This window comes from Crinia signifera, chromosome 11 (assembly GCF_055691185.1).
Source record: "Crinia signifera chromosome 11, ASM5569118v1, whole genome shotgun sequence".
NCBI lineage: Eukaryota > Metazoa > Chordata > Amphibia > Anura > Myobatrachidae > Crinia > Crinia signifera.
The window spans coordinates 101451548-101477337 of NC_139227.1; the positions used below are offsets into that span (position 1 = coordinate 101451548).

The 25790-nt window shown below is 43.8% G+C and overlaps 1 protein-coding gene across 4 annotated transcripts in view; it reads right to left on the reverse strand.

The window, feature by feature from the left end:
* The window catches only part of GAS2 (growth arrest specific 2), a 139930-nt gene extending 114899 nt beyond the window's left edge, over positions 1–25031 (reverse strand). For 2 of the 4 annotated variants that reach the window (XM_083163995.1, XM_083163992.1), the window contains exons 1-3: positions 22227–25031; positions 21863–21943; positions 19053–19219 (exon numbers count right to left, since the gene is read on the reverse strand). The gene's annotated coding sequence lies outside the window, so the exon portion shown is untranslated. Of the gene's footprint in view, positions 1–19052; positions 19220–21862 lie in introns of all 4 variants that reach the window. The other 2 variants (XM_083163994.1, XM_083163993.1) reach the window with 2 other exon arrangements.
* Positions 25032–25790: the final 759 nt, after the last annotated feature.

The following is a 25790-nucleotide window of genomic DNA, read 5'->3' on the forward strand; positions in this document are numbered from 1 at the left end:
TTATTTGTATTTCAATGTGCTTTAAATTGCAATAATAAAATCTAATGCTGCACAAGAATTTTATATCAGAGTGGTTTTATTTAAATATTTTTAGACTATTTTATGTAGATAATTTAAATATATACAAAATATATGCCTTTATTTGCGAATAATTTTTAAACAATAATGATAGGGCTGGTATCAAAAATAGGTATAATAAATTAGCCTGTGTGTACCACTACATTTGATTCACCTCAGCACCACCACTATAATGATGATGGGGCTGGTATCAAAAATTGGTGCAATGATTCACGTGTGTGTACCACTATATGTGATCCACATAGGCACCAACAATGTATAAAGCTGACCTTCATAAATCCTTAATGCCTATACCATTTGGCATTGTAGTTTTGTTCTCAATTGGAATGAGACAAGGATTATAATCATTAGTCAGCAAAATAATAAATAGTAAATCAAATGAAGTATATACACACTATTTACATTTGTACTCATGCATTAATTCACTTCATAATTGACTGATTGTTGTGAATGAATTAACCAGTTAGCCTGATGATATTCACATAAAGATCTATCCAATTAGCCTGATGATACTCACAAACACAGTTGTAACAAAAAATGATAGGACTCCAATGTCACAGTTTTGCAGCAAAGAGCCTCACTCAAAAATAAGCAGTCCAATTAGTGTATCTCAGATAGTTTTGCTTATATATTCATGCGTATCCACATACATGACAGTCATTGCTAAGCCAGAGTTGGGTTCACAAAAACACATTTACACTGAAAAACGCTATAAGCCTTAGTGCCTCTCTGATTTTCCTGCGGCACCTTGACAAGCACTATGTGGTTGTGAGCAGGTGCAGTTGATTAATTACATATACAATTGTCGGCTGTGTCTGCCTCTAAGCAGAGCAGCCAATCCCTGTAAATATTCACACTAGCTTGCACAATTATAACTGTGTAATGTTTAAGCGATTTTTCAATACAAAATTTCACCCAGAACCAGTATGGGTACAGCTGATTTAAAACCAGTAAGTGTTACAACTGAAAAGTGCTACCAATTGGATACAATCATATAGTGCAACAATCAGAGGCTCTGTTACAATATAGAAACAGTCAATTGCCCGATTTTAAGCTTTTAAAAATGAAGTGAAAAAGGAGAGAACAAAGAAGGGAGACCAGGGTCCCGTAGCCAAAGCTAAGCCGGCACTGACAGCGCACGGCTGCCTTGCGGGGAGAGGTCTACGTTACCAGCCCTGGATCTCTATGATGCAGGGACGCCAGGAGCGCTTGTCTCGTCTTTGATGCTTCAGTCTGGAAGCCGCTCCTGCAGTCACGTGTGCACACGTGAACGCGTCTCTGTCAGTCTAGGGGACGCACGTTTCGCAAAAGCTTGTTCACCCGGCAGCGTACCTGTGCTGCCTGGCTGTGACTATTTATGCTGGTGTCCAGCCAATGAGAACCATTTATAATTAATTGTTCTCACTCCAACAGCATTGTACATTTGTTTTACCTATTGCGGCACAGTTTGTTTTCCTCTTAAAGGCGTATCACCACTTAACTACTCATGAAACCGTAAATATAAATAAAACAATAATGCAAATAAGTTTATAAATGAAAGGGGAATTATTTGTTGTTAATCTTATTCATTGTCCTTAAATTGGAATACAATAATGAACCCTTATTAGGCTCTCTTACTTAATGTGACTCCAGCGTGATTATCAGTTGCGCTATATATCTTGACCCTTTTTATGTAGGATATTGAATTTATGTGCATAATCTAGCCCTTTTTAATTATTTACAACTATTTTTCTGTTTATTCATATAGTCTGTATGGCGTCCATAATTTTGCCATCCATATCTTACCATTTTGCCAAAGAATTACTATATTATGTATTGATATTTTTAATAGAGAGAAAAAAAGGGAGTTTTAATATACCATTTTTTTATATATCTATTCAATTTTTGGTTATGTAAAAATTATTATATATACACACATGTGCAGTCTTTATCTTTTAAAGAGATTTTTGTGTTTTTTTACAATTTTCCTAAAAAGATGTTTTTAATTTTTTAAAATTTTGATAAATATTTTTTATTTTTTAATTTTGTAACTTTTTTATACCATTATTTTATACTTTTTTTCTCATGCTTTTTTTTATTATTATTAATTATTTTGGAATGCATTTCATCGAAGAATACCAAATTGAAAAATACTCCCCTTATTGAGTGTTTATTAATAATAGGAGACCTATAGTCACTGATAAGGATCTATAGGGCGTGCCTTGTGAAATAGTTAGATAGAAAAGGTGAATCAAAAGCCAAGTGAATAAAACCAAAATTAACAAACAAATACGTGAAAGTGCATGCGTGATGGGCAATATTCCACATTGCCTGAGGTGTAACTGAATTACAGATTGATGGATTTATGATAAATGTGGAAATGACTAAGTGGTTGAAAGTGTGTATAATTAAAATAAAGATATTGGTGAAAGTAATATTATGAAGTGCACAGGAAAATATCTCTACCTGTGTTGTATAAACTTGTGTGGGGAAAATAGTTTCCCTTTATTGAAGCCATCCCTATTCAATGAATAAAATTGGGTGAGGGAAGGAAATGAAGGGAAAAGGGGGAGAAAAAAGGGGTGATAAGGAAGATAATTTATTGAAGAAAGGGGAAAAAAAAGAATTTATATAAAATTGAAGTAGGTATTCCTATCAAGGTCATATCTATAAAATTGATCTTTCAGAAGATGATGTTAACTAAGTTCGTGAAATGCTATCCATAATGCGTTATAGGGCTATCAAAAATACTATGAATGATGACTTTAGGTTCTCAGAATCAAACATGATAAAGAAAAAATATATAAGGGGGGAAAAAAAGGGGAGAAAAAAAGAAAGAAAAAGAAAAAGAAAGAAAAAAGGGTGGGATTTGAATGTCTAAATTGGTGTTAGTCTGATGTATCAGAATTTAGGTGAGGAAGACTCCATAATTTATATATTCGTTCATGCCATCAGGACTCAGGCTGCCCAAATCAAAAGTCCATCGACTCTCTTTCTTGAGTAGGACTTGAGCAAGATCACCGCCCCTAATGCCCAGACTGGCTTTTTCCAAGCCGCACACTTTAAAGTCTTTGAGGGCACCCCCATGCTTGCTCATGAAGTGTCTTGCGACAGATGTTAACTTTTTACGATTTTGTAAATCCAAAGTCACATTTCGAATAGAACCCACATGTTCAAGTATTCGTTGCTTGAGGGGGCGTGTCGTCATCCCGACATATCTCTGGTCACACCCACAAAAGATACAATAGACTACGCCTTCGGTTTTACAATTAATGTAGTCTTTAAGTTCGATTGTCTTGCCAAACCGATCTTGGATATTATCCTTGGTTGTCATATATTGGCAAGCCCTACATTGTCCGCATGGATGAGTCCCTTTTAGGCGATTTGCCGACGGTGTGCTTCTTACAAAGTGACTATTGACCAAACGATCTTTCAAATTTCTCCCTCTTCGCCAGCTCATGGATACCTTAGGTCCAAGTCTTCTGGCTAATGTTGGATCTAGGAGTAGGGTAGGCCAATGTCTCTGTATGATGCCTGTGATGCTCTTCCATTCCTGACAGAAATCGCCCACAAAGCGTAAGGTCTTATCTTTTGTTTGCTTGTTTTTGTTTCTGAATATTAGGGACTCGCGGTCCAAAACCATGGCGTTCCTCATAGCCTTCTTGGTGGAAGTGTGACTGTACCCTCTCTCTCGCAGACGTTGGGTAAGATCTTGACTTTGGATTTTAAAGTCCTGTTCACCCGAGCAATTTCTTCTTAGTCTTAAGAACTCCCCTTTGGGGATGTTCTCGACTGTCGGTGGGAAGTGTGCGCTTGTTTGATGTAATAATGTATTGGTTGCGGTGTCTTTGCGATATAGTTGGGTAGCCAGACGGTTATCTTTGTCTTTGTAAATCTTTAAGTCTAAAAATGCAAGTTCTTGTTTGCTGATGGTATGGGTAAAGCGGAGATTGAGATTATTAGTATTCAGCTGTTGTATGAACTGCAGGAGTAGCGTCTCATCTCCCTCCCATATGAGGAAGATGTCGTCGATATACCTCAACCACATCGCGACATGTGAGGTAAATCGATCGTTGGTCTCATTGAACACTACTTCCTGTTCCCATTTTCCCAGGAATATGTTTGCATATGTGGGGGCACACGCCGCCCCCATAGCTGTGCCCCTCACCTGCAAATAAAACCGGTCATTAAATGTAAAAACATTGTGATGGAGTATAAATTTCAATAACTTTATGAGAAATAGCTGAAATGGCTCATGTTTTTCAGCATCCATAAAGTAACTGACCGCTTCTATTCCCTGGTCATGGTTGATTGAGGTGTAGAGGGCCTCCACATCTAACGACACCAGGAGTTGGTTGTCATCTAAACATATGTCATGGATTCTTCTTAGCACATCAGAGGTGTCTTGCACGAATGAAGGTAAATTGAAGACAAAATGTCTGAGGTGCAAATCCAGGAAGGTGCAAGCCTTTTCAGTAAGGCCGCCATTGCCAGATACGATCGGCCTTCCTGGAGGATCGTCAAGTCTCTTGTGCACCTTTGGCAACATGTAAAAGGTTGGCATTACTGGATTGTTGTTCTGTAAATATTTGTGTTCATTGGCAGTAATGGTGCCATCTGATATTGCCTCATCCAATATTCTGCGATATTGTTCTTTAAAGCTTTCAATAGGATTGAATAATGAAGATTTATAACAATTCGCATCATTTAGTTGACGATGAGCTTCCTTCAAATATTTATCTTTTGACCATATTACAACATTGCCACCTTTGTCGCTAGGTTTTACTAGCACGTCCTTCCATTCCTGTATTTCCCTGATGGCTTTGCTTTCTTGTATACTGATGTTTGATTTCTTGAAGAATCGATGTTGATTACAATGTAGATGATCAAGTTCTTGGGACACTGCCTTCATGAAGATTTGGATTTCCGGACTCCCGGTCTCTGGGGGAAAAAAAGTAGATTTAGGTCTCACTTGTGGTCTACTAATGTTATTGGCATTGCCAGGTCCGGACCACTTTCAATGTCCAATTCCTCTAATGCCAATAAGGCTGCTTGTTCTTCTTCGCTCATCTCCTGATGTTGAGGTGAGGGGTCCTCCATTGAGTCCTCTTTGTCATACATTTTAGTTAAAATTAATTTCCTGCCGAACAGCTTCAAATCTCGTTCCCACTTAAATCTTTCAAAATGTTGTGTCAGGGAAAAGGACAGCCCTTTGCCCAAAATGTCCTTTTGAGTTTGGTTAAGTATATGTGATGAGAGATTGATCACTTTTAATTTCTGCATGCTTGGACCTTGCACGCCTTGTATATCAGGGTTTTCTTCAGGATATGGATTAACTTGTGTAGATGTTATGGGGATGGCTTCGGAGTTTAGCGTCTGCGTGTAGTTCTCACGGGATAGCGCTGCTGTGGTATTGATTCCCATTGTTGTTGATTTCTTGAATCTACCGCTCCCGCGCCTCGTCTTCCTTTTCCCCTTTTCTGTTTGGACCTGCCCACCGGATTGTCCCCTAAAAAACGCTGATTGTATGAGGAACCACCTCTCTGATACCCCGCTCCTAGCTGTTCTCTTTCGGGGTCACTACTATCTCCGGCTGTAGTATCTAGTTCTGATGATGAGTACTGTTCCTGCGTCCTAGTTCCGGCTTGGGTTCGTGGTCTAGTATTCCACCTAAAGATACGTCCAGATGAAAAGTCTTTCATATCTCTCACAAATTTATTTCTCTTACGATCAATAATAATCTGCTCATAATTCTTAAGATCTTCTTTGTTTTGCTCAAAACATTTTTGGAATTGGCTGTCCTTTTCCCAAGACTCAAGCTTTTTACTTAGTTCTTCCAATTCTTTCTCACATTCTTCTAACACCAAATTGTCATGTTTCACCAGAATGTTCATTAGCTCCATAGAGCATTTAATCAGTGAATTCTCCCACTCAGTTTTCAGGTTCTCGGTCATGAGATTAAATGCAGGGAAGACCCTTGGGCGCAGGCCTCTTGGTATAATTTTATTTTTGATATAGTTCTCCAATGTTGTTAAATCCCAGGAAGTCCTGGTTTGCTTTTGTAATATCAATTTTAGTTTTGTATAATCACTTTCCCAATTTGTGTGTGGATCATTGTTTTGGATCTCACTTGGGAAGATATCGTCCAAGTTTTCTCTAGCCTGCCTCCTAGAGGTCAACTCCTGCCTTAGATTGAAGCTCATTTTGCTGGGTGGTACACTATTTTTAATCACTTGGTTTAGGGACCCAGTGCACTCAAAGGGAGAGTGAACTTGGGTACTTGAATATAGACCAATATGTGCTAGAAAACCCCCCAGAAAGCTGGTGTTCCAGCCACTACGTCAAGTTACAAGAAATGGGTGGGAGGGATCTGCACAAAGGATTGGAAGTAATAGTTAGGGAGAGATAGGAAGATTGGGAAGAAAACTGACTATAATAGAAAATAATTAGTTGCTAACATCACCTACCAGCCTATGCAACAAGCTGTGGCTTTAAGAAAAGTGATGGTCAGTGGTGCACCCCCGAGTAGAAATGAGTTTAATTGTAAACAAAGAAAGAAAAGAAACTCGGGTGGGGTGCACACTTAATCCCCAATCTAAGTGGCTCAGCTGCTCGAAAAGTTTTACATATTTTTTTATATTTTTTGATGCCAAGTGAAAAAAATTATGAAAAAGAGTTTATTTAGAAAAAGTTTTTTTTCCAAAATTTTATTTGTATTTCAATGTGCTTTAAATTGCAATAATTTAAGGTAAGAATCTTTTTAAGACCTGCTTATATATGCTAAGGTAGGTATTTGTTAAACAGTTATACACATTCACTACGTGCTTGCATAGACTTTACACAGTAGCACACTCAATCTACACAAGTCAACATGTGTCAACGTGTTCACTCTAATACAAACATAGGTTTTGTATTTATGATACAATAACATAAACCACATCTAACACCTACAAAGGATGTTTCAGCAATGTTTTAAGCCCATGCCCACTATTTTGCACACAATCTTCAATTGAGTTAATAGAAAACAATAATTGAATAACAATTAGAATAATTAATTAATTGTCTGAATTATAGTTGAAAGGCAAGATTTGCAGGTCAATACATGTGAAGGGTATGCCAGCGTACACGGACGTACGCTCACTCTCACGAGCGGTGACATAAGCTGAGTTTTCCATTGAAAACAATAGCGAGCCGTCCGTGCAAGCTGGCGTACGCTCAGATTTCCGCAAGAAGTCGGCGGGAAGACGGACGAGAGACGTCCGTAAACGGTGGCGTACGCTCTGTTGTACGCCAGTTGTCGGAGTCTAAGGGCTGATCCGTCCGTGTACGTTGGCGTACGCTCAATTGTACGCAACTCCCCTTCGACGTTGTTTCTGGCCGTACGTATGCGGCTGATTTGTGGGTGGACTTAACCTCAACGGCCGCGTACGGAGAGCGTACGTTAATATGGAACGTACGCACGTTTGGCCGCACCGATCAGAATAACCTCCTTAGTGTGCATATCCATTGAAGTTGTGTGTATGAAGTTGTACATCCGTCAACTTGCAGATAACTTCACTGGGAACCTTCACTGGTGCAGGAGCCCCCGAACCCTTCACAATCACCGGCCATCTGGGGACCTCAGCAGCAGCCCGACCCGGCTCTCCACTTCTACACAGTACAGGCAGCTCCCCCCCACTGACAGCTGCTGCCACACTGACACCCCGCAGCTCCGGACCATCAAAGGAGCCCACTGCAGGAACCACTGGGTTCTTCACTGTTGCTGACTGCCCACAGGTCTCCGTTGTCTGCCGCTTGGAGACTTCGGCAGCTCCTGGCATCTTCACTGCTGCTGGTCACCCAGAGGCTACACTCGCGACTGCCCGTGGACGTTCAGCGGCAGCCTAATCTGGTCCTCCATCTTCAGTCCAGTGCAGGGGTGGAGTAGACTCCCCCCCCCCCTTTCCATCCCTGTCCCTGCTAGGAACATTAGTGTGAGCCAGCCCGGAGGCCCCCTTGGTGGATGGGAGCCTGGGGAACAGTATGCCCTGCACCCTCTCCTTAATTTGGCTATGCCTGCAACAATCTGTTTGCAGATTATTATCCAGGGGGAGTCAATATCATTGACCACTAGGAGTTCAAATATAATTTATTATTTATTACGTTATTTATATAGCGCTCACATATTCCGCAGCGCTGTACAGAGAATATTTGAACACTCACATCAGTCCCTGCATCAGTGGAGCTTACAATCTATATTCCCTACCACATGTACATGCACAGACATTCTAGGGTTAATTTTGTTGAGAGCCAATTAACCTAGCAGTATATTTTTGGAATGTGGGTGGGAACAGGAGCACCCAGAGGAAACCCACGCAAGCACGGGGAGAATATACAAACTCCGCACAGTTAGGTGGGAATTGAACCCATGACCTCAGTACAGAAATATAATAATTCTTAAATAACAGTCATTTATAGCGCTCGCTGTACAGAGAATAGCGCAGTCACCTCTGTATGTTTCAGGGCTTTTTGGTGGGAATTTGGTTTTCTATGTTTGTTGTATTATTTTGCAGATTTGTGGTAAGTAAATCGATTTTTTATTGTTCTCTTCGAAAGCATCATTTTCCTCCTGTTTTCCTAATTGCTTTTTACACCAGCTCGGCCTGGAGAAATATATTGTAGCAATATTCTATGTACTGGTAAGTAAAGATTAATGTGCTTCTGCGGCATAATGTGCAGCTGGGAGCAGGACGAGGGCTCCGGGCGAGGGCTATTCTCCTGGCTGTGCAGGTCTCAGCATTACAATAGCTCTAAGCTCGGCAAAGAAACATTATTAAAAAAAGGGTCTAGCCTCAGCCCCTGCGCTCAATAGGAATAAAAATGCAATACTGTGGGGATTGCCGTCTCTATTTAGTCATGTCATTTGGCACTTTGCCTGCAGCTAAAAATGTGATCCCATCTGTTATACTAACTAATGGCTTTTTCTTTCCAATTTCTTTGCTAGTTTTATATATGTTTTTAAGTAACGTTTTCAGCTTCCATTAAAGTGAAAAATATAAAAAACTACAGAGCAATTCCACATAAAACATGTTCAAATATTCTCTGTATAGCGCTATAGAATATGTGTGCGCTATATAAATAACTGGTAATAAATACATTTTGTGTATATATATATATCAGGGTTGCCTACCCTCCCGTAAATCGGGTCCCCCTCCCAGCCCCTCAGAAAGGTGGCTCCCCTCCCCCCCGTGGCAGCGTTAATTTCCTGTTATTCGCAGCTTTCCGGGGAAGTGGGTGGGGCTAAAGAGGCAAATCGTGTTGTTTAGCCCCACCCCACCTTGAAGACCCACGAATTGCAGGGTTTGCCATACTGGGGGCGGGGCTTGATGACATCTACATCAGGCCCTGGCCCCCGAAGTGCTGCTGACAGTGTCCTTTAAAAGGGATGCGGTCATTTGGTCTACTGAAAAACCCCATGTCGACCTTGTGAATGTCGACATAGACAATGTCGAACTAATGACCTTGTCGAACTAATGACCTGTCGAACTAATGACCTTTCGACCTAGAATCATGTCGACCTTTTCCCATGTCGACCTAGAGTCATGTCGACCTTTTAGCATGTCGACCTAATGGATTCGACCTAATGACTTTCGACCATAATGCAATAGACCAAATGATCCCAACCCATATATATATATATATATATATATATATATATATATACACTGCTCAAAAAAATAAAGGGAACACTTAAACAACACAATGTAACTCCAAGTCAATCACACTTCTGTGAAATCAAACTGTCCAATCAATTTTGCATGCTGTTGTGCAAATGGAACAGGTGGAAATTTTAGGCAATTGGCAAGACACCCCCAATAAAGGAGTTGTTCTGCAGGTGGTGACCACAGACCACTTCTCAGCTCCTATGCTTTCTGGCTTTCTGCATGTGTCTACTCAAACGGTCAGAAACAGGCTCCATGAGGGTAGTTTGAGGGCCCGACGTCCACAGGTGGGGGTTGTGCTTACAGCCCAACACCACGCAGGACGTTTGACATTTGCCAGAGAACACCAAGATTGGCAAATTTGCCACTGTGCTTTTCACAGATGAAAACGGGTTCACACTGAGCACATGACAGACTTGACAGAGTCTGTAGACGCCAAGGAGAATATTCTGCTGCCTGCAACATCCTCCAGCATGACCAGTTTAGCAGTGGGTCAGTAATGGTGTGGGGTGGCATTTCTTTGGGGAGCCGCACAGCCCGCTCGCCAGAGGTAGCCTGACTGCCATTACGTACCAAGATGAGATCCTCAGACCCCTTGTGAGACCATATGCTGGTGCGGTTGGCCCTGGGTTCCTCCTAATGCAAGACAATGCTAGACCTCATGTTGCTGGAGAGTGTCAGCAGTTCGAAGGCATTGATGCTATGGACTGGCCCGCCCGTTCCCCAGACCTGAAGCCAATTGAGCACATCTGGGGCATCATGGCTTGCTCCATCCACCAACGCCACGTTGCACCATAGACTGTCCAGGAGTTGGCGGATGCTTTAGTCCAGGTCTGGGAGGAGATCCCTCAGGAGACCATCCGTCACCTCCTCAGGAGCATGCCCAGGCGTTGTAGAGAGGTCATACAGGCACGTAGAGGCCACACACACTACTGAGCCTCATTTTGACTTGTTTTAAGGACATTACATCAAAGTTGGATCAGCCTGTAGTGTGTTTTTCCACTTTAATTTTGAGTATGACTCCAAATCCAGACCTCCATGGGTTAATAAATTTGATTTCCATTGATCATTTGTGTGTGATTTTGTTGTCAGCACATTCAACTATGCAAAGAACAAAGTATTAATTCCTTCAGATCTAGGATGTGTTATGTTAGTGTTACCTTTATTTTTTTGAGCAGTATCTCTTATATATTTGGCTACATGTGTCAATCATCCTGAGAGTGTGTGTATAACGCTGGACAGGGTCACACATGAAACTCCACCCCCCCCCCACCCAGCCTTATACACACACACCACACATAATACACACACACATGTAGCCTAATATATGAGATAATACACACATATTGGCCCCTGCCTGTCTGCACTACACCCCCCCGCAATACCACACACCTATAATACTCACAGACACATGTAGCTCAGCCAGCGTGGATGGGGGCTGAAGGGAGTGCAGTGAATAAATTAAGTCTGCGCAGCTGCAGATCTGTGGTGCTGACATAGCAGCCTCTGGCAGCCAGGGGGAGCAGCTCTGCCTCTGCCTCCTCTCAGGCTGACCTCGAGTCGCAGACAGAGTCACATGGTCACAGCCTGAGAGGAGAGAAGCATGATGCAGCTGTGACTCGGCAGAGCTGCCTCCTCCTTTATAGTAAAGCTCTGGGCTGGCTGTAGCTCCTCTCAGGCATTTCCAATCTGCCGCTGGCCGGGTGAAGCAAGACTGCCCTGTGAGTGTCAGGCGCCACAGGTATGTCACATGTGGGAGGGGGATGCCAGCAAGTCTGGGGAAGGAGGGGGAGAGGAGGAGGTTGTCTATAATAACTTAGGGGGGGTGCACAAGGCAGCAGCAACCCGCTCCCCCCCCCCCCCGGCCTGCACACTCACCCCTGGCACACACACACCCCCCCCCCCCCCGCCTGCACACAGCAGCAGCAGCAACCCGCTTCCCCCCCCCCCCCTGGCCTGCACACCCCACCGTCCTGCACACCCACCCCTGGCACACACACACCCCCGCCTGCACACAGCAGCAAGGTCACCAGGCAGACACACACAGGTGTACTCATTACTCACTAACACACTTCCCAGGTCACCAGGCAAACACACAGGTGTACTCATTACTCACTGACACACTTCCCAGGTCACCGGGCAAACACACAGGTGTACTCATTACTCACTGACACACTTCTCAGATCACTGCGCAGACACACAGGTGTACTCATTACTCACTAATATACTACCCAGGTCACAGCGCAGACACACAAGTGTACTCATTACTCACTGACCCACTTCCCAGGTCACAGCGCAGACACACAGGTGTACTCATTACTCACTGACACAGTTCCCAGGTCACAGCGCAGACACACAGGTGTACTCATTACTCACTAACATGCTTCCCAGGTCACCGCGCAGACACACAGGTGTACTCATTACTCACTAACATACTTCCCAGGTCACAGCGCAGACACACAGGTGTACTCATTACTCACTTACATACTTCCCAGGTCACCGCGCAGACACACAGGTGTACCCATTACTCAATAACATACTTCCCAGGTCACCGCGCAGACACACAGGTGTACTCATTACTCACTGACACACTTCCCAGGTCACAGCGCAGACACACAGGTGTACTCATTACTCACTGACACACTTCCCAGGTCACTGCGCAGACACACAGGTGTACTCATTACTCACATACTTCCCAGGTCACCGCGCAGACACACAGGTGTACTCATTACTCACTGACACACTTTCCAGGTCACAGTGCAGACACACAGGTGTACTCATTACTCACTAACATACTTCCCAGGTCACCGCACAGACACACAGGTGTACTCATTACTCACTAACATATTTCCCAGATCATCGCGCAGACACACAGGTGTACTCATTACTCACTAACATACTTCCCAGGTCACCGGGCAGACACACAGGTGTACTCATTACTCACTGACACACTTCCCAGGTCACAGCGCAGACACACAGGTGTACTCTTTACTCACTGACACACTTCCCAGGTCACAGCGCAGACACACAGGTGTACTCATTACTCACTGACACATTTCCCAGGTCACAGCGCAGACACACAGGTATAATTACTCACGGACACTTCCCAGGTTACAGCGCAGACACAGGTGTACTCATTACTCACTAACATACTTTCCAGGTCACAGCGCAGACACACATGTGTACTCATTACTCACTGACACACTTCCCAGATCACCTCGCAGACACACAGGTGTACTCATTACTCACTGACACACTTCCCTCATCACTGCGCAGACACACAGGTGTACTCATTATTCACTGACACACTTCCCTCATCACTGCGCAGACACACAGGTGTACTCATTACTCACTGACACACTTCCCAGGTCACAGCGCAGACACACAGGTGTACTCATTACTCACTGACACACTTCCCAGGTCACAGCGCAGACACACAGGTGTAATTACTCACGGACACTTCCCAGGTTACAGCGCAGACACAGGTGTACTCATTACTCACTAACATACTTTCCAGGTCACAGCGCAGACACACGTGTACTCATTACTCACTGACACACTTCCCAGATCACCTCGCAGACACACAGGTGTACTCATTACTCACTGACACACTTCCCTCATCACTGCGCAGACACACAGGTGTACTCATTACTCACTGACACACTTCCCTCATCACTGCGCATACACACAGGTGTACTCATTACTCACTGACACTTCCCAGGTCACCACGCAGACACACAGGTGTACTCATTACTCACTGTCACTTCCCAGGTCACCGCGCAGACACACAGGTGTACTCATTACTCACTGACATACTTCCCAGGTCAACACGCAGACACACAGGTGTACACATTACTCACTGACACACTTCCCAGGTCAACACGCAGACACACCACCAAAATCCCTAACCCAACACACCCCTTCCCGCCAACACCATCCGCCCCACCCAAAATTAAAACACATTCATCCACAAATAACAAACATAATTCACATTAAAATATATTTATAATTTTAATGGGGCGTAGCCCCTTACGACGGTGTGAAGAGCGCCCGTAGGGCGCGATGAAACACCTAGTATATAATAAGAGAGGTCCGCAAAGCCGCAACAATAGCGGCGACCAAACTGAAAGTTTGATCTTCAATCTTTCGAATAGGGTGTTGACAGCAGAGGAGAAGAAGGTTCTGAACCTTGGGTTGAGCTTCGTGCCCAGCAACAGACACGATGAATTTAACGGGAAACTGAACTTACACAAGTTTTCACGTAAACTAAGGTTGAAAGAATATTATCAACACAGTGTTGTGTCATCTCCAGATACCATCTTCACACCATTTCTCAGCTGTAGATCAACCTCCAACTTTGACCCTGTTTCCCTCAATGGGTCAATCAAGACCTTCTCTCGACTCATGGATGATTCTGTGAATCGATATCTGGCAACCCCACAAAAAATACGTCCCAACCTCACCATCAATGAATCCATGGCCATTCGATCTCTTGAAGCGGACGAGTCTATAATAATACGCCCCGCGGACAAAGGCGGGGCTGTTGTTATACAGAATATTGAGGATTACAGATCAGAGATCCTTCGGCAGTTAGCAGACCCCGAGGTCTATGGCAAATTGGGCAGCGACCCGACAGCGAGATTCCAACGAGAGCTGTTTGCTGTCATTGACAAGGCCCATAAAGATGGTAAACTACCAGCAAAGGTAGTGCAGGCAGTGCGGGTGCCACATCCAAGGGTACCCGTGCTGTATACCCTGCCTAAAATCCATAAGGATGCCATTAGACCACCAGGGAGGCCGATTGTTTCTGCCAGAGACTCGTTGCTCCAGCCCACCTCACAGCTACTAGATAGCATCTTGCAACCACTCCTTTTAAATCAGGTTACCTTTTTGAAGGACACGACTACCTTCTTGAATAAAATACAGGACATCCATCACATACCTCCAGGAACCCTCCTTTGCAGTTTGGACGTGTGCAGTTTGTACACGTCCATTCCTCACGAAGGGGGACTATTGGCTATGAAGAACTTCCTTACTGAGAACTTGGATAACTCCGCCTTCGACCACAATTTATTCCTTACATTGTTGGAATTGACTTTGAGTAGAAATTATTTTCTCTTCGATGGGGAGTTCTACATCCAGCATAGGGGGTGTGCCATAGGATCTTCTGTGGCACCCTCCTATGCGAATGTATTTATGTTTTCAGTTGAATTTTCTTTATTCCTCTCCGACCCGTCCACTAGGGGACATATTTTGATGTACACCAGGTACATTGATGACGTGTTCCTGATGTGGACGGGTGGAGAGGAGCGTTTTGTACAGCTCATGGCCACCACCAATGCCAACAGCCCATTTATTAAATTTACCTACGCCTACAGCATGGAGTGCTTACATTTCTTGGATGTGGCGGTCCAAGTACGTGATGGTATTCTACATACGGAGGTATATAGCAAGCCAACAGACCACAACACCTTGTTGCGATCCTCCAGTTACCATCCTGCACCCCTCAAGAAAGGCCTCCCACGCTCACAAATGATCAGGGTGGCAAGAATAACCAGCAACCCTGATCATAGAGCTAAAGGTTTAGATGCGGTCATAACCAAATTTAGAGACCGCGGGTACGGTGAACGTGAGTTGCTATTAGCCAAACAGGAGGTGATGTCAATGTCCAGAGAAAGATTATTGAAACCCTCGCATAGGAATCAAGATAAGGTCATTCCTTTTGTATGTGATTATTCTACTGTGCATCCTATCATCCAGCGGGCCACCAAGGCCCTATGGCCTATAGTGAGCACAGATAAGGACCTGCCTATCTTTAAAAATCAACGCCTTATTCTTGCCTACACTAGAGGCAGAAACTTGAGGGACAGATTAGTTAAAACCGACATCACGGGACTGGGTCAAAGTATCCCGCCCAATACCACCTTTAAACCACCTGGATGCTACAGTTGCAATAACTGTATTACCTGTAAGTTTCTTACCCCGTGTAAACAATTCAGACATCCACATGGTCCCAAAATTTATGATGTAAGGTTTGTACTCTCTTGTAATTCCACCCACGTGGTTTACATTATTATTTGCCCATGTGGCCTGCACTATGTAGGACAAACATCGTGTAAATTCAAACAACGCATGGCAGGACACAGGTCCTCTATTGGTATAGCACTGGGAGGTCGCGAAATCGATCAACCAGTGGCTAGACATTTCAAAGAGGCAGGCCACACTCTTGAATCCTTGCGCTACTTTATGATCGATCACGTACCCAAATCACTTAGGGGAGGTGATCGATCTAAGGTGCTTCTTAAGAAGGAGTCACAATGGATCATCCGCTTAGGCACCACTAGTCCAGGCGGACTTAATGAGAAAATTAATTGGAACAGCCTTATATGAAATAAAGTGTCCTCAGTGTTAATGCTGATGTTACAGTGGCTGCTATCACGGTTCCCTGTATAGAAAAGTTTCCCCACATGCTGTTATTATAGTATAGATGGGGGTTAGGGATTGGGTATATCCATATATCATTACTGTGGTTTTATGGTTATTGTTGTATGTATTTGGTTTTTTTTATTTTTATTTTATTTTTTTGTCTCACTAACTTTGGTTGGGATCACATCTGGGATCCGTGTTGGATTCAATGATCATGTTTTGGTAGAACTGCTGGGTATTTGCCCAGTCTGCCTTTACCTTGTGTCATTTTTGTATGCTAATAATTATTTGTGTTTATGTTTTGTGCAGGACTCAGTCTGTAGTACCGACGCTGTGCCAGGAGATGTCAGCACTAATGCGCGGATTAGCCCAGACTGTCCTTCTGAGTGGAACGCAGGAGCACGGAGATTTGGAACGCACGAGAGTGCGCTCCAGCTTCCGGGTGCCGCAATCCCGGAAGTGATGTCTGTAGAGCTTCTGGGTAAATTGACACTGCATCTTTGCTTCTCTCTTGTGTGTATTGCCCTGAGGACGGGGGACACCCCGAAAGCGCTAGGCGCTATAATACACATGCTTTTTATCACTACATCGTGGAGTGCCGCCCCCTACCTGGACTGTATATATAAATATATATATATATATATGAGATAAAGAAAGAGCTAAGAACCACAAGTACAGTTACAGCTGCTGTATATGGGAGTGTGTAAGGCTCCCTACAATAGATAAAGCAACAGAAAAAGGTATACAGCGCTTGGGGTTCGACTGAATTACCAACTACATACGGCAATATAAAAACATTTAATACATTTAAGACAATGCATACAATAACAATTAGAGAATTCTCTATGGATAAGGGGGTGAAAAAAATGAAAAAAGAAAAGGGGATAAAAAAAATATTGATAAAAAACTTGATGAATATTAAAAAACAGTCATTGTTAACATGAATTGCACCAGTAAAAAAATGGTGGAAAATTTGACAGTTTGTGGGTACCAACGTGGTTTGGTATAATTACCAGCAGTGATAGTCAATGTGGACGTCTCCTGTGTTGAAAGAGGATAATGGAGATGGTTCTGGTAGATTACCCATTTTACTTTCACTTTGAGCTGTGACAGTTTTTAGCCCACAAACTCTCCACCACACCCCCAGTCCCTATCTGCTCCTACCTCCAATCTCTGTTTTCACAGCTCCATCAGATCAGTGTCCCTGAGAAAACTTAAAGCTTTAACTTTCTGTTGACACAAGTACACAAGTAATTTGGTCCGTCAAACGGCCTCCAGTGGTCAGTAGCGGTACTTCATAGAGGTGAGGAGTAGTTGGATATTTATGCCTGATTCTGTTGCATACATGGGCTAATTCAGCATATCATCGATAATTAAAGAAAATATTTTCAATACAAACAGAAGTCCAAATAGCGCAAAGTCCACTTGTACATGTGGTCTGTCAGGGTATATGGGCCTTATTCTAGTTCACTCTTAAGGTGGCCATACACACGCAAATCTATCTTCAGATCTGGCTGGGTGGAACAAAAACATGGTTATGGATGAGAGCAAATGACAGTTGACCATTTGCTTGGAAATGCTGGAAAACTGACAAACTGTCACTCATCCATAACCATGTTTTTGTTCCAACCAGCCAGATCTGAAGATAAATCTTACTAGTGTATGGGCACCTTAAGAGGCAAATTCCTTCTCAGATGGGCAAAACCATGTGCACTGCAGGGGGCAGATGTAACAGGTGCAGATAGAATTAAATTTGGGTGAGTTATTTTGTTTCGGTGCAGGGATACTGACTGACTGCGTTATTTCAACACTGCAATATAGATCTCACTTTGAAGAAAAACCCCACCCAAATCTAATTCTATCTGCACATGTTATATCTGCCCCCCCCCCCCCCTACAGTGCACATGGTTTTGTCCATTTGAGAAGGAATTTGCCTCGAAGAGTGAACTAGAATAAGGCCCTATATCCATCGAGTGCAGTGCAGCCACTTCTCCAAAGAAAGGCTATCTCCAGCCTCCGTGTGACTTCACATGCAAAGAGAAATGGAGGAGGCGCACGCATGTGCACGCGGTAAAAAAAACACTTTTCTAATGCAATAAAAGCTCACATACACTTAGGGGGGTATTCAAAGTCAGGGGAACGGCTGTCGAGCCGTGCCCCTGTCCTGTTCTCGCTTTGCTCGACTTGAGCTCGGCGGTCGGGATTCAATGTCCCAAGCGTCGGGAAAGGGGCGTGGCCGCGAGTTGAGGATGGAAATAGACGAGCTCCGGACGGGAACTCGCCTATTTCCAGCTTTTCTCGGCAGAACGAACCCGACAGCTTGTGATGTTGGGCTCGTTCTGCGGAGAACCCCTGTTCAATACTGTCGGGGAAGACAGCATTAAATAGGGCCCCGCAGCCATCTCCCCCGTCGGGAGATGGCTGTGGGAGCATGGCACAGATTGCATACCCCCCTCAAGTTCTAAAAAGATGGACAAACAGTTCAGTCACCAACGTCTGTACAGCGGCAAGCGGGTATTTCTGAGCCGGAGGCTAGGGGCTCTATGGCTGCGCAGCAGGCAGGAGTATCACCACAGCTTGGGACAAGACCAGCCGGTTCTCAGTGTCACTGGAAACACGCCCTCAACACATTTCATCACGGGGGACTCCTGGGATTCGGGATTGAGTTTGTCAATATAATGAAGACCTGTGATTCCCCCCTCTCCTTACAAACTGCGCGCCCCGCAGTGTTACTTACCCGATGGTGGCAGACAGGAGCCAGATCATGCAATGGGCAGAAGCCGGGTGGTACGGCGGGCAGGAGACAGGCATTGAGGTAGGTGGGAATGGCGGTTGGGCGAGAGCAGCAGCCAGGCGGCTTAGAGTTACCTCTGAGATCATGTCACACTGCTGCAGTGCTGCACAGCAGGAGTAGCTGGGCAGCATCTGTGCGGGTCTTCGGGGCAGCATCTGTGCGGGTATTCAGCACAGCCCAGCATTAAATTTGCACATTCGCAGGATAATCCTGGATCCCACCGATCTCGGGATAGGCCACCCTAAAATAGAAACTGAAATCGTGATCCTGGTCTTTCAAATGTGCATAGCGCAAATGACGAAACATGGGCTCAGTACAGGATGGAGAACATCTTCAGCAACAAATGTGGGAAAGGAAGATCATCATCTCAGCCAAGTTCCTTAGATGACTTTATGTCCATACCTCTTAAATGTTAATCAATATAATATTAATTATAACACTCTACAGAAGCTTTTGTTACTAAGGACTAGGAGCAATGAAAAGCAGGGTTAAAGGTCATAAGACACTTTATTTATACTGGGGGGGGGGGGGTACAGGGTACTCCAACACGTGCCACATTCCTCCTCCTCCTCCTTCTTAATGAGCGTTATAGTACAATGCCGCAGGTGCTGTTATTACGATTTGTTAAGTTACCGGAGACTGGAGCCAAGTCCTCGCATTTGTGAACGATTTCGGGCTAATGAAATGTCTCTCTCACAAGGACAAAACTAGAAATAAATTACTTTTTTATTTCCAGAGAGGTTGCTATAAACTTTTACAATGTCGGCTTTTGTGCGGTATTACGGGCAGCAGTCGTGACACAACTCAGAATTGTAGGGCAGGTTGATTAAATATTGATTCAAAGTGATTCTAAGATTTCGGTATTTATGAATATTAATGCAGTTAAGGAAGTTAAAGTAAAACAACAGCAACTTTTAGTTTTGCCCCCGCAGGATGCCTAAGCGCTACAGAATATCTGTGTATTATCACCTCCTGGTGTGTGTAAGTGTGTAGGATTATATACACCGCACCACTCAATGTGCCGCACGTTACACAGTTACCCTAGTGGGGGTGATTCCTTACATGTGCAATATGATAATGAAGGTTCAAAACTGAGACCGGTACTAAATATTACAGCAGCCATGTTCATTAACGCTATGAGTGCCAAGTGAATTGATCAAAATAGGTGTAACAATTGGCAAGCAAATATTTGTAGTCATCATAGTGGCCTGTAGTGTAACCTTACATTGGAAATATCACCTTTTTTACACAATTTTAATTTGAATTTATGCGCGAAATTTACTAAAGGAAATTTGTAAAAAATAGGTGTATTTGTATCCAGAAATACACTTATTTTTGACATTTACTATACCAAAAATACGGAAATTGCCGTATTTTCGGGATTGTAAATGTCAAAAATAAGTGTATTTCTGGTTACAAATATAGTGTTCCCGCTAGGCTGTTTTAGCGGGGCGCTGCGCCCTGCCTGATTTTTCAAGGGCAAAATGCGCCCTGCCCCGCTAAAACAGCCTGCCTCCTCCTCTTATCATGATATCGGGGAAGCACGGCGCCGCAGTATATAGCGGTGCCCGGCGCTTCCCCAGCAGCGGAGAGCCTTTGGTGCGTCCGGGCCTGCCCCCTTCAATGACGATGCTGGCCGGGCCCGCCCCTTTTCCTGACGACGGCAGCCAAGCCCGCCCCTTTTCGTCATGACGCGACCCGGGCCCACCCCTTTTCGGCACGACGCGGCCCCGCCCCTTTTCGTCACGACGCGGCCCGGGTCCGCCCCTTTTATGACGTAGGCGGCACGGGACTGCCCAGAACAGTGACAGCGGGCCCGGTCCGCCCCCTTGACGATGCCCCCCGTGCAGCGGCGCCCTGCCTGCCCCGGTTCCTAGAAGGAACACTACAAATACACCTATTTTTTACAAATTTCCTTTAGTAAATTTCCCCCTATATAACAAATGTGAGTGACGCTTTCGTTTTTAGCGGGTATTTTACACATCGCTCGCAGAAATGTTGGCACTCAAAGGGTTGAAGGGTGAAGAATCCAAAATCCTGTGTCAGTTTTTGAGGATGCAGGATGTGAATGATGGTCATTGCAGGGGCTCTGATGGGCCAGGGCCATCTTAACGTATAGACACACCGGGCAGCTGCCTAACAATTCTAGGGGCCTCTGATCTGGTGTTAGTGGTGGCACAATCACATCGGCCAAGCAGTGTTCTCTACCTGCTCCCAGCCTGCAGCCAGACAGTGATTGGCTATCAGCATGCTGATTGGTGGATAGCTGGAACTATCCACTAATCAGAGGGCAGCAATCTAAAAGACTGTTCTGCAATGTTACTGCACTCTGTATCGCTTCCTTTGTCAGGAGCCAACTGTCCATTGTGATCTGCTGGTGACCAACATTTATCATCCTCCTCATCACTGTTTGCTTCCCTCGCTTTAGGATATGTTGCTTGCTGCGGAGAAACGCGTTGTTGGCCAATCGGACTAAGAACCACCCTGCAAACTGCTAAATATTTTTTTGAAATTTCTGCACTTTCTTGAAGCACATCCAATTTAATAGGTACAAGGAATGGTGCATATACGATATATATGATATCACAGGAAGAGGGTAGAGGTCAAAAGAGCGTTTTATTTGACATTGATCGAATATAAAAAGCGACAGATAATGATTTACAGAGGATGACTGCTCCCCATAAGATTTATATCCCTACAGGCACTTAACCACCTTACCCTACCGTTACATATACAATAGCGGTTACATCTGAGATATATTTAACCCCAATTTAAAGAAAAATTCCACAAAGGGTGATTTATACTTTAATACTCTTTTACAATGTGTCTCATTAAAGGTTTTCCTAAGTAATTATGAAATATCATTTTGGAATGTTCAACGTACCCTACACTGGGCGGGAGCCAGATTATTTGTCGCTCAGGTTTACGTGCTCTGATATGGGTGCAGCGTCTGTAACGCCTTAGTCTGTGATGATGAAGTGGTAAAATAAAAAAGTTTTTATTAATTTTGAATGTAAAAAAAACAAAGAATTTTTACATTTATGTTATTACGACCCAAATAACCAAACATTCAGTGACACATATATATATATGAGGTTTATTTGCTACTGGTTAAAAGCCCGTCACAATTATAGCTTCTGCAATGTTCTTTCACTTTAAGCTGTGACCGTTTTCACTTTCACTCTGAGCTGTGACAGTTTTTAGCACACAAACTCTCCACCCCACCCCATGTCCCTATCTGCTCCTACCTCCAATCTCTGTCTTCACAGCTCCCTCTCTCCATATCCAGCAAGTGTGAAACAGATCAGTGTCCCTGCAAAGATTGATTTCACTTTTTGTTATGAATTTAGTTCTGGACTGAGCTCCAGTTGAAACAGCTGTTGGGTCAGCCCTATTGTTCTCTTTTTTTTTTACCATGTTGTAATACTCAATACAATCATTTTTTTTTCACCTTTATCACGAGTGCTGGTCTGTTCCTTTCCTCTATACAAGGTTGGGTGAGTGCTGTTATTTATATATATAAATATATATATATATATATATCTTGTTATACATCTGGCACTCACTGCATAAATCGTTACAGGAACCAGTGCCCTCCAGAGCATATCAGCAACATGCTAAAGATGATAGTGAATCCGCGGCGGCACTCAGTAATAAATCAAAGCAAGACAAACGCCATATAGATGCCAACGTTTCAATGCTTTGATCGCATTTTCGTCAGGGCAGCAAATAGTTACAAACAACTCACCCATCTTGTAGTGCTCGCCATCACCAAACATCCTCCTGACAGAAATCGGCTGCTGCCGCTGTCATGCACAGGAATCTGTAACCCAATCATACCATCACCACCATATTGCTTGAGGGAAAACAGAAGTATTACATAATGCAAGTACTGGCAAAGTACAATAAACACATACAGTTTCCAAAGAAAATCAAACCTGATACATTTTATAAGAAACATTGCAGACCCATAGTTTCATTTAAACCTGCCGGGCTGAGGGAATCCAGCAAAAAGAACCATTTTGCTTCTTTTTGCAATAATAACTTGGATCTATTGAATAAAATCTATATAAGCACCCACATCCATCCTCTCAAGCTTTATTGATCCCATGGGAATATTCTTTCCTGTATTAGCCTGAATGGAAATGACCAATCAGAAATCAGATGGGGGCGACCTGACGTAATGTAGCGGTTATGCTAATTACTAGGTGATGACAATACGAAATTGGCTGCTCGCCAGCAGAGAGAGGATTAGTTCAATTCTAATCTTGATCTCATATTTGGTGGTGCAGAGCGGTGGCGGGTGGAAGGTAGGCCTGGACTTGTGGAGGGGACCGGTGGTGAGAGCCCAGGCTCATCGCAGCTAAGGGGGGCATTCTGAGCATCCGTAAAAATGACTGATTGTTTGTTGTGTGATTGATGGTGCATCTTTATACGTAACCGGTGGATTAAAGACGCAGCCAGGGGACGTCTCTGTGATTCCGACAGCTGCAGCATTAGCACAATTAGACACCATTATCACTGCATTTGCGTTAAATTACAGTTCTGTGATTGGCTAGCTTCTAGTCTCCTTTAAACCTGGTTTTAATCGGGCACAGAGCATGTGTAACTCATGTGTCACTTATAAAGGGATGATCTGGTGACCCTGTGCGTGCTAACGGGTGACGGCCTCTTGTATTATCTGTTTACTTTATATGGGAATGTACTACACTATCTACAGAATCCATATTTGCTTCTCCTTACATCTCACCATCTGCTGTAGAACATCTCCGGGGCGGCCACTAGGGAGCAGCAAATGGACTTTGTCATTTGCAGCAACAAATTTGTATCAGCTGATGTTCTTTTAATGATTTATTATGCAAAAAGCCTCAGTCTATGAGTGAGCGATGTGGTCACAAATTGCGCAGCGCAGCCATATTACGTAGAACACTTATGTATCTGCTGATATATAGGGAGGCAGTCTGGGAACAATAATTACCAAAATATATAACATTACAGGGATGCAGAGGGAATTGTGCTGCAGGTGGGAGAAGCAGTGTTGCTGGCGGACAGATGGAGTCGCGGGGAGGGGGAGACGGACTGCGGGAGGGAGTCACGGGGGTGAGAGTGGTGCGTGGGGGAGTCGTCCTAATTACAGTAGGATGCGCCGTGTAAAGTGTGGTGCGCCGTTGATGGGGCATGTCATAATCTCCCCAATTGGCATGTCTAGTACCCCATATGGGTGTGTCTATGCTTAAATGATTGTGGTTGCGAGATATTGCTATATAATGTTTAGTACTAACATATTTTGGAAAGCTTTACAATATGGGGTTTCCAGTAGCTAGATATTCACTGTGATATTTCTTTTCTTCTCACTCAGCACAGTATACATGGTTAATGTGATGCCTATGCCATAGATTCCAAATGCAATTTGACCTTCTGTGAATTCATCCTTAAGCATATAAGTCTGCTTTGAGTGTATTAAATGTTATGTTATTGTGATCACTATACTGTCTACAACTTGTAGGCACTACCCATATCTATTGGATGTGCTGGTTTCCATACATTATAGCATTAGCAAAAGCAGTATGGACACCAGATACTCCAGTTAATGAAAGTGTTTAAAGAAAACTACTAACAGAAATTCTTACCCTAAATAACAATTTACTAGCAGCAGCAGCAGTCTATGGATGAGAGCACACCAGCACAGATAAAGAAGAATAGGGGGAATTTACTAACATGGGAGTTTTATTTCAGATTGGATGTTGATATGGGCAACCAATCAGATATGATCTATTATCTTCTAGAAGGTGGTATATAAATAAGAAGTATATTCTGATTTATTTGCATCCCATGTGAAATAGATACTCCCATCTTAGTAAATTTCCCCCAACGTGTGTTTTTATGTGCAGTGACTCTCTCTCCTGTCGGGGGTTTCCCCGCGCAGGGGATAATGAGAGTCAGCTCCTAAGCAGCTCTAGCAAATCAAAAAGATTACAGCAGATTACTGTCCTTGCACAGAAACTCCTTGCAGGATCTTAGGAATGGTATACAGTCCCTGGGTGGACAATGTCTAGGTCGACTGACTGTCGACCTAGACATTGTCCACCCAGGGACTGTATACCATTCCTAGGTTGAACACTAATGGTTGATAGTGACTGGGTCGACATGTGCAAAATGGTCGACATACCATAGATCGGCACTGATAGAAGGTCGACACACGCTTACGGTTGACATGGACATGGTCAGCAGTCAAAAGGTGGACACGAGTTTTTCAACTTTTTTTGGGTGTAGACTGACTTGGTTCAGTGAGGCACCATGCCTGAAGTACGAGGGGACGCAGTACACATATACAGTGCCCATGTCGACATATGTCCATATGTAAATGTCGGCCTATGGTATGTCAACCATTTTCAGGTGTCGACCTAGTCCCTGTGAGCCATTGGTGGTTCCCCTATTGACTGTCGACCTAGACATTGTCGACCTCCTTTAGCGTAACCCTTATGAATTCAGGAGATTAGAAGTACAATGCAGGATAGCAGGAGATTTATGGCTGAAATGGAAGCCTCCTGCAGGATGTGGGAGGGTAAGCAACTATAATGTAAGATCAGGTAATGCTCACTGGGGTTCCCTTTTATTGCCGACCAGCCGTGATAGGTGACCATTTGCTGTCCATAGAACATCTCCCTTTTGGCCCCCGTTTCCCAAGCTCAGCTTTAATTTCTGTCACTATACAGGGTATGCATAAAAAGTAATAAGACCTATTTTTTTTGTGACATGACTGTACATCGCAGAGTGCATGCTCCAGGGGGGTTCGATGGAGGGGGAAGTCA